Source organism: Diospyros lotus, chromosome 5, assembly GCF_014633365.1.
Source record: "Diospyros lotus cultivar Yz01 chromosome 5, ASM1463336v1, whole genome shotgun sequence".
Classification (NCBI taxonomy): domain Eukaryota; kingdom Viridiplantae; phylum Streptophyta; class Magnoliopsida; order Ericales; family Ebenaceae; genus Diospyros; species Diospyros lotus.
The window spans coordinates 21,342,176-21,350,495 of record NC_068342.1 but is presented as its reverse complement, the minus strand read 5'-3'; the positions used below and the strand labels follow the sequence as shown (position 1 = coordinate 21,350,495).

The window sequence follows — 8,320 nt, the reverse complement described above, 5'->3', positions numbered from 1 at the left end:
TATATTATAATATTAATTTCTAATATTAACTTTATAATATCTTTATTATTTTTTTATTCAACCCAAACACAAAGTAAAATTCATGTAAAATAACAAAAAATACTAAAAATTAAATATATATAAAAGAAACTTAAAATATTAGATAATTATAGATAAAACACATATAAAATACTTAAACACTACTCAATTATGACCAATAAATATGTATATAAATTCCCACATCAAATACCCCCAAACTTGAATTATTGCTTGTCCTCAAGCAAAGAAAATAAATTCTATACTCAAACACAAAACTTATAGTTGGAATCATTTATCACATTCAAATCCTTTATTACGCCCATATTTAAATCCTCAATCCAAAATGCAACAATAGCAAACAAAAAAAACTAAGTATACTTACATTCCCAAGTTCAAGAATCCATACAAAATTCTAAACTCAATTATGCTTTGTCATGTAACTCACACAATCGAATAGTGTAACAACCGTTCTTGCAACCATCCCTTCTCACTACTACAAACAAAGGTAGCAAAGTAGGGTTTCGTTTTTTTCTTTTGTTTTTTTTTTTCTTCTTTCTCTTTTTTTGTTTCTTCTTTTTTTTTTTTGTTTTTTTTTTCTAATTGAACGAGTGCATTTTATGCTCCATGTCGTTTTTTTTTTTTTTTTTTTTTTTTATAACTGAACGAGTGCATTTTATACTCCATCTCGCTCAACATTATTCACCCTATTTACTTAAACCCTGTTTAGGCCTAGCTCAGAAGGAATAATCACAAGAAAAGCATTGCATTTATCTTTCATGCATAGTTACACAACTCACACAACTTCACAAAGAACATGTACTTCAATGATCTTAGAACCCAAGTATGCTTAATCTTGCTTTATAAGATATTGCTCATTCCAAGTTAAAGACTCAATGTTAAACACAATAAAGAACCCAAATGCAAATCATGATTCCAAATAACAAGTTTTGCTTATTTTATCTTTCAAAAAATTTCCTAGTTTAGGGGTTGGCCACATATACACCTGATATAAGTTTCGCAAAAAATTTTCATATAAAAAAAAACACCCAAGCAAAACAAACAGCATATATTAATAATTAATAATTCCACCCCCCAAACTTATTTAATACATTGTCCTCAATGTGAAAGACAAAGAAGAACTAGAATGAAAAATGAATACTCCCCTGGCCACATAATTGAACATTACGAATACCCATGCCAGTCCAAATTGAATCAGCTTTATTTTCCTTTCTTTTAAACCTGCACAACATCACAAGTATGGGTTATTGGCCATATTTATTCAACAAATTAAAATGAAATAATAAAAATAAAAAGGAAGAAGAGCTTGGGTTGCCTCCCAAGAAGCGCTTGTTTATAGTCATTAGCTTGACTGTTGCAAGGTCAACCAGAATCGGAGTCTTTCAAGGAGTAAGTAACTCCTTTGGGTACCACGTCGCCCACAAAATACGGCTTCAATCGTTGCCCATTTACTTTGAATGCACCAGTGGCTTCGCTATGAACCTCAATTGCTCCATAAAGATACACTCTTGTCACCATGAATGGCCCAGACCACCTAGACCGAAGCTTGCCAGGAAACAATTTCAATCGTGAGTTAAAAAGGAGTACTTGTTGCCCAATCTCGAAATTTCTCTTCAAGATATGCTTATCATGCCAATACTTAGTCTTTTCTTTGTAGAGCTTTGCATTCTCATAAGCATTCAACCTAAACTCTTCCAACTCACTCAACTGTAATAATCTTTTCTCTCCTGCAGCCTTCAAATCCATGTTCAGCTCTTGAATAGCCCAGTATGCTTTGTGCTCCAACTCAACTGGTAGGTGGCAAGACTTCCCAAAGACTAGTCTATATGGTGACATGCCTAAAGGTGTCTTAAAAGCTGTCCGGTATGCCCAAAGTGCATCATCCAATTTAGTAGCCCAATCTTTCCTTGAACGGCTCACAGTTTTCTCCAGAATATGCTTTAGCTCCTGGTTGGCTAGTTCCACTTGCCCATTCGCTTGCGGATGATAGGCGAGTGCAACCTTGTGTGTTACTCCATACTTGCTTAACAACATGTCAAAAGACCTATTACAAAAGTGAGAACCTTCATCACTAATAATGGCTCTAGGAACTCCAAATCTGGAAAAGATGTTCTTCTTCATAAATTTCATCACTACTCGAGAGTCATTTGTTTGGGTCGAAATAGCTTCAACCCACTTGGAGACATAGTCCACAGCGACTATAATGTACTGATTGTTGAAGGATAATGGAAACGGCCCCATGAAGTCTATTCCCCACACATCAAACAGCTCCACCTCCATCATATTAGTCAAAGGCATCTCATTCCTTTTTGTGATGTTACCCATTCGTTGACATCTGTCACAACTAACCACATACTGCCTAGCATCTTGATACATGGTTGGCCAATAGAACCCGGACTGCCATATCTTTGCCACCGTCTTGGGGGTACTAAAATGTCCACCACACTTTAAGGAATGGCAATGATCAAGGATATCTCGAATCTCCTCTTCTGGCACACATCTTCTAATCATGTCATCAGCACAATGCTTGTATAACAGTGGCTCTTCCCAGAAATACTGTTTCACATCCCACAAGAACTTTTTCTTTTGATGGTAACTCATGCCAAGAGGAATAATACCACTCACCAGATAATTTACTAAATCGGCATACCATGGAACCATTGATAGTGCCAGTAACTGCTCATCGGGGAAGTAATCATTGATTGGCACCTCATTGGCTTGGGACTGCACCTTCAATCTAGACAAGTGATCTGCCACCACGTTTTCCATGCCTTTCCTGTCCCGGATGTCAATGTCAAATTCTTGCAACAACAAAACCCATCGGATCAGACGTGGTTTGGCATCTTTCTTGGTTAACAAGTACTTGATTGCTGAATGGTCTGTATACACGATCACCTTGGAACCTACAAGATAAGATCGAAATTTATCAAAAGCAAACACAACAGCAAGGAATTCTTTTTCAGTAGTTGCATAATTCAACTGAGCATCATTTAAAACTCTACTAGCATAATAAATAACATGCAACTTCCTGTTTCTTCGTTGACCAAGAACAGCTCCCAAAGCAAAATCGCTTGCATCACACATTAATTCGAATGGCAAGCTCCAATCTGACGGCGCCATAATAGGTGCTGACACCAACTCCTTTTTCAACCTATTGAAGGCATTTAAACAATCAATATCAAAATCAAAGACAATGTCCTTATTCAACAGGTTACACAAAGGTTTAGCAATTTTAGAAAAATCTTTAATAAAACGTCTGTAAAATCCTGCATGCCCAAGGAAACTCCTAACTCCCTTCATATTAGTAGGTGGTGGCAGTTTTTCAATAATATCAATCTTTGCCCTATCCACCTCAATTCCCCTCGCAGAAATTTTATGACCTAACACAATGCCTTCCTACACCATGAAATGACACTTTTCCCAGTTCAAAACTAGATTGGTTTCTTCACACCGCTGCAAAACTTGAGACAAGTTAGCTAAACAATCATCAAAAGAAGAGCCAAAAACAGAAAAATCATCCATGAAAATTTCCATAATCCGCTCAACGAAATCAGAAAAAATGGCCATCATACAACGTTGGAATGTAGCAGGTGCATTGCATAATCCAAAAGGCATCCTACGAAATGCAAAAGTGCCGTATGGACAAGTAAAAGTGGTTTTTTCTTGGTCTTCGGGGGTTATTGGAATCTGGTTATACCCTGAATAACCATCAAGAAAACAATAATAGTCATACCCAGCAAGTCTTTCAAGCATTTGATCAAGAAATGGTAAAGGAAAATGATCTTTCCGGGTTGCACTATTTAGTTTTCTATAATCTATGCAAACTCTCCAACCAGTTACTGTCCTCGTGGGAATTAATTCATTATTCTCGTTATGCACAACAGTCATCCCACCCTTTTTAGGTACCACCTGCACTAGACTAACCCATGCACTATCAGAGATAGGATAAACAATTCCTGCATCTAACCATTTCAGAATTTCAGCCCTCACTACTTCTTTAATGTTAGGATTTAACCGTCTCTGATTTTCAATGACAGGTTTATGGTTATTCTCCATCAATATTTTATGTACACACACTGAAGGGCTAATTCCCTTAAGGTCAGAAATTGTCCATCCTATGGCATTCTTTCTCAATCTCAAGACACGCAACAGTTTGTCAAGTTGACTATTAGATAAAGAAGCATTTACAATCACAGGTAAAGTATCATTTTCTCCTAAAAACACATACCTGAGATGCAATGGTAATGGTTTCAACTCAAGAACTGGTGCCTGCACATTAGAAGGGAGAGGGAGTGGCTTACCTTTTCCTAACTCTTCAAAATACTTACCTTTGTGCTTAAACTTGGCACATGGACTCTCCAAAGCAGTCGCTACTTGTGCAATCTCCACATTGTCATCTCTCGTTGTTCTTGCACACACTAAACAATTCTCGAGAGGTTCCTTAGGCATTTCTGTCTGAAAAACCTCTATAGTTAGCTCATCAACAGAATCTATTCTTAACACGTGATCAGTGAAAGAGGGGTATTTACCTGCTTTAAATAAATCAAACTCTACCTCTTCTTCACCTATTTTCAATGTTAACCTACCATTTTTCACATCAATAACAGCTCCTGCTGTGGCTAAGAAAGGACGTCCAAGAATGATAGGGATTTCCATGTCTTCATCCATATCTAGAATAATGAAATCAATTGGAATAATAAATTTTTTTACCTTCACAAGCACATTTTCTAGAATTCCTGATGGGTACTTCACCGACTGATCAGCTAACTGTAAAGAAATGGTAGTTAGCTGAATCTCCTTCAATCCAAGTTTCCTGCACACAGATAAAGGCATCAATGAAACACTTGCACCTAAATCACACAAAGCTTTAGAAAAATCAATATCACCAATAGTACAAGGGATAGAAAAACTCCCTGGATCTCTCAGCTTTGGTGGCAGCTTCTTTTGAATCACTGCACTGCATTCTTCAGTCAAGGCAATAGTTTTATAATCCTCCAGCTTCCTCTTGTTTGACATAATTTCTTTCAGAAATTTTGCATAAGCAGGAATCTGTGCTAAAGCATCTGCAAATGGAATGTTAATGCGCAATTGCTTAAAAACTTCAAGAAAATTTTCAAATTGTTTGTCAACCTTGTTTTGTTTAAGCCTTTGAGGAAAAGGGATAGGAGGCACATAAGGCTTAACAGGTGGTGTTAAGGGTGGCATCTCGTTCTGCTCATTCTCATAACTAATTTCAACATTATTCTTTTTACCAACATCCCCTATAACATGTTCGCTACTTACCTCACCAAGTTGCTTACCACTTCTTAATGTCACTGCCTTGACCTCATCTCTTGGATTCACCTCAGTTTTGCTGGGTAATTTACCTTGATCTCTTGAATTTATGGCATTTGATATCTGCCCCAATTGAACCTCCAAATTTCTGTTGAAACTGGCCATCTGGTCTACTTTTGCCTCCAGCTTTTCAAATCTATCCACAGTGGCATTTGCTAACTTTTCAATTGCCAACTCCCAAGACGGCTTGTTTTCTGGTTGTTGTTGCATCACTCCTTGAGGTCTTGGTTGAAAACCAGGAGGATTGCTAGGCCTAGAATTGCTACTGCCGCCCTAATCCCTCCAGGAAAAATTGGGGTGATTTCTCCAACCTGCATTATAGTTGTTAGAATATGGGTTATTTTGCTGGTTTTGCCTGTTAGAATTTGAAATATACTGCGCTTGCTCAACCTGCATACAATCAGAACCCAAGTGAGAATTCTCATACCAATCACAATTACTGGCAAAATTGGAATTAGAACAAACAGCATTGACATTCCCCAACTTACCAAACATCTTTACAAGATTGTCTACCTTGGCGTTTAACATATTGATGCCATCAACTTCATACATACCTGAGGCTTTCTTAGGCATACCTCTCTCAGTAGACCATTGATAATTGTTGGAAGCCATTTCTTCAAGTAGCTTGGCTGCGCTTAACCTTGTGCATTTATTTCAAACAAACACATACAAAATAAACAAAGAAGAAACAAGCATGCAGGCACAAGGCGTTTATACTCGCCAGTGTACGAGTGTGCGCTGTAGCACAATTTAATTTTCTGGGAAAGTCCAGGTCGATTCACTGGGAGATCAAAACAGAAATGAAATGCGGCGAAAGATTTTTATGCGCTGAATGAGTTTGTCAGACCAATTCAGCTAAATGATTTGTTTTTCAAGATTAAAAATAAGATGATGTTTGTGTATGGAAGCAATCTTGGGACAAAGCAATTTATGTGCCGGCCCACTAATTTACCAAAGAGATATCAAAATATTAACATCGACTGATTTAAATTGAGGTTATGCAGTTAACTGTATCCCAAGATGATAATAGTTCTAAGTTAAGCACTCTCCATACATGGCATGAGAGAGTCTGGATTAAGTAACTATCATAAATTGAAATACAGATTAACACACATTTGAGATCCGATAAGTAACCACAACTCAAGGTCATGGTAGTTCTAGGTTAAGCACTCTCCATACATGGCATGAGAGAGTCTAAATTAAGAAACCACCATAAATTGGATTGCAGATTAATCATTCCAGCTTGAGTATGAAACCATTTCCAGTTTAAGTAACCTCCATACATGGCATGGAGACTCTAAGTTAGGCTTATGTTTCAACTCAACCCAAAGATTCAATACACACATTTCTCAATTCAAATAAGCATTCTGTTAATTCAATCGGAGTTCAGCTCTCTTGGGCAAACAGTGGCACTGGACACATTCTTTGCCTTGGCCCAAGCTTAAACTTAGCCACACATCTCCAACTAAAAATTAAAGAGACAGGAAGTAAAATGCTAGAATGTAATACAGAAACGTAAATAAACAGTTAAAGAACATTACAGAATGTAAACAAGCATGAAAAGAAATTGCAGAATGTAAGTAACTAAAAATGAAGAACACTGTATTGATGAAACAAAGTAAATGAACAACACTATTGGAATGAAAGAAAAACATAACGTAAACAATGCTCTCTTCCCCTTATTCTTGCAAAAATGGCAGATGGGGTCTCTTTTTCTGAAGTCGACAATGGATATATATATGTATATATTCTGCAAATGGCCCTGGTCAAAGAAGAAATTACATCGCGTGCCACCATGGTCATTTGCGCATGCTCTGACAAAAGATCGGCTGCTGAAACTGCTGTGCGCCTGCTGATTCCCCGAGCTGGGCTTTAATTTAACATTCAATTGTGGGCTTCAGTTTGATAGTAGTGGGCTTCACGCTTCTGGACTTCAGTTTCGCTTTCAATGTGCACATGCGTGGGTCCCAGTTTGGACTTCTTAATTTGATCTCCAAGTCAAATTGCAATTAGCCTTACTTCACGTCCACTGGTTCACGCTACATATAAAGAATATATGTTATTGATATCTTATATATTATATATATGTATGTCACGCATGAATATAGAATATATATATGTATTATATTTATATATTATATTTATATATTATATATTATATTATATTATATTTATTTTATTATTACTTTTTTTTTATATTATAGATATTATATATATTTTTATATTAATTTTTTAAACCTGCATATAACCACAAATTGAATATAAATATTCAATTAAAACCAATGTTAAGATTAAACTAGGGGTATAAATATAACAAATTTTTGGCATTTTTGAGCATTAATCATAGCTCATATGCATCCTCTGTAGACTTACCCATTAGTGCACCCCCTGCGGCAGCATCTATAGTGATTCTAACTGAATGAGATAGACCATTATAGAATGTCTGTACAATCAACCAGTCAGGCAAACCATGGTGTGGACACCGTCTTTGTAATTCCTTAAACCTTTCCCATGCCTCATACAAAGATTCACCATCAAATTGAACAAAACTAGTAATATCATTCCTAAGTTTGGCAGTCTTACCTGGTGGAAAATACTTACTCAAGAATGCTTGTGATACGGCTACCCATGTGGTAAATGAATTTGGAGCTTTGGAATTTAACCACACTTTAGCTTTATCTCTCAACGAAAAAGGAAACAGCCTCAGTCTGATTGCATCCTCACTGACGCCATTCATTTTGATGGTGTCGCATATCTCTAAAAAGGTTGCTAAATGTGCATTAGGGTCTTCAGTTGGATTTCCACCAAATTGCCCTTGCTGAACCATCTGAATGAGTCCTGGTTTGATCTCAAAGTTATTAGCATTGACAGCTGGTCTCAATATGCTGGCTTGAGCTCCGACTGGGTCCGGTATGGCATAATCACGTAGTAATCTTTGATTCTGATTCTG

General features: G+C 36.8%; 1 non-coding gene across 1 annotated transcript; it reads left to right on the top strand.

The window, feature by feature from the left end:
• The first annotated feature begins 7,835 nt into the window (after positions 1–7,835).
• LOC127802965 (small nucleolar RNA R71) lies at positions 7,836–7,942 on the top strand. The gene has a single exon (XR_008023410.1). It is a non-coding gene; the product is annotated as a small nucleolar RNA R71 (small nucleolar RNA).
• The last annotated feature ends 378 nt before the right edge of the window (positions 7,943–8,320 follow it).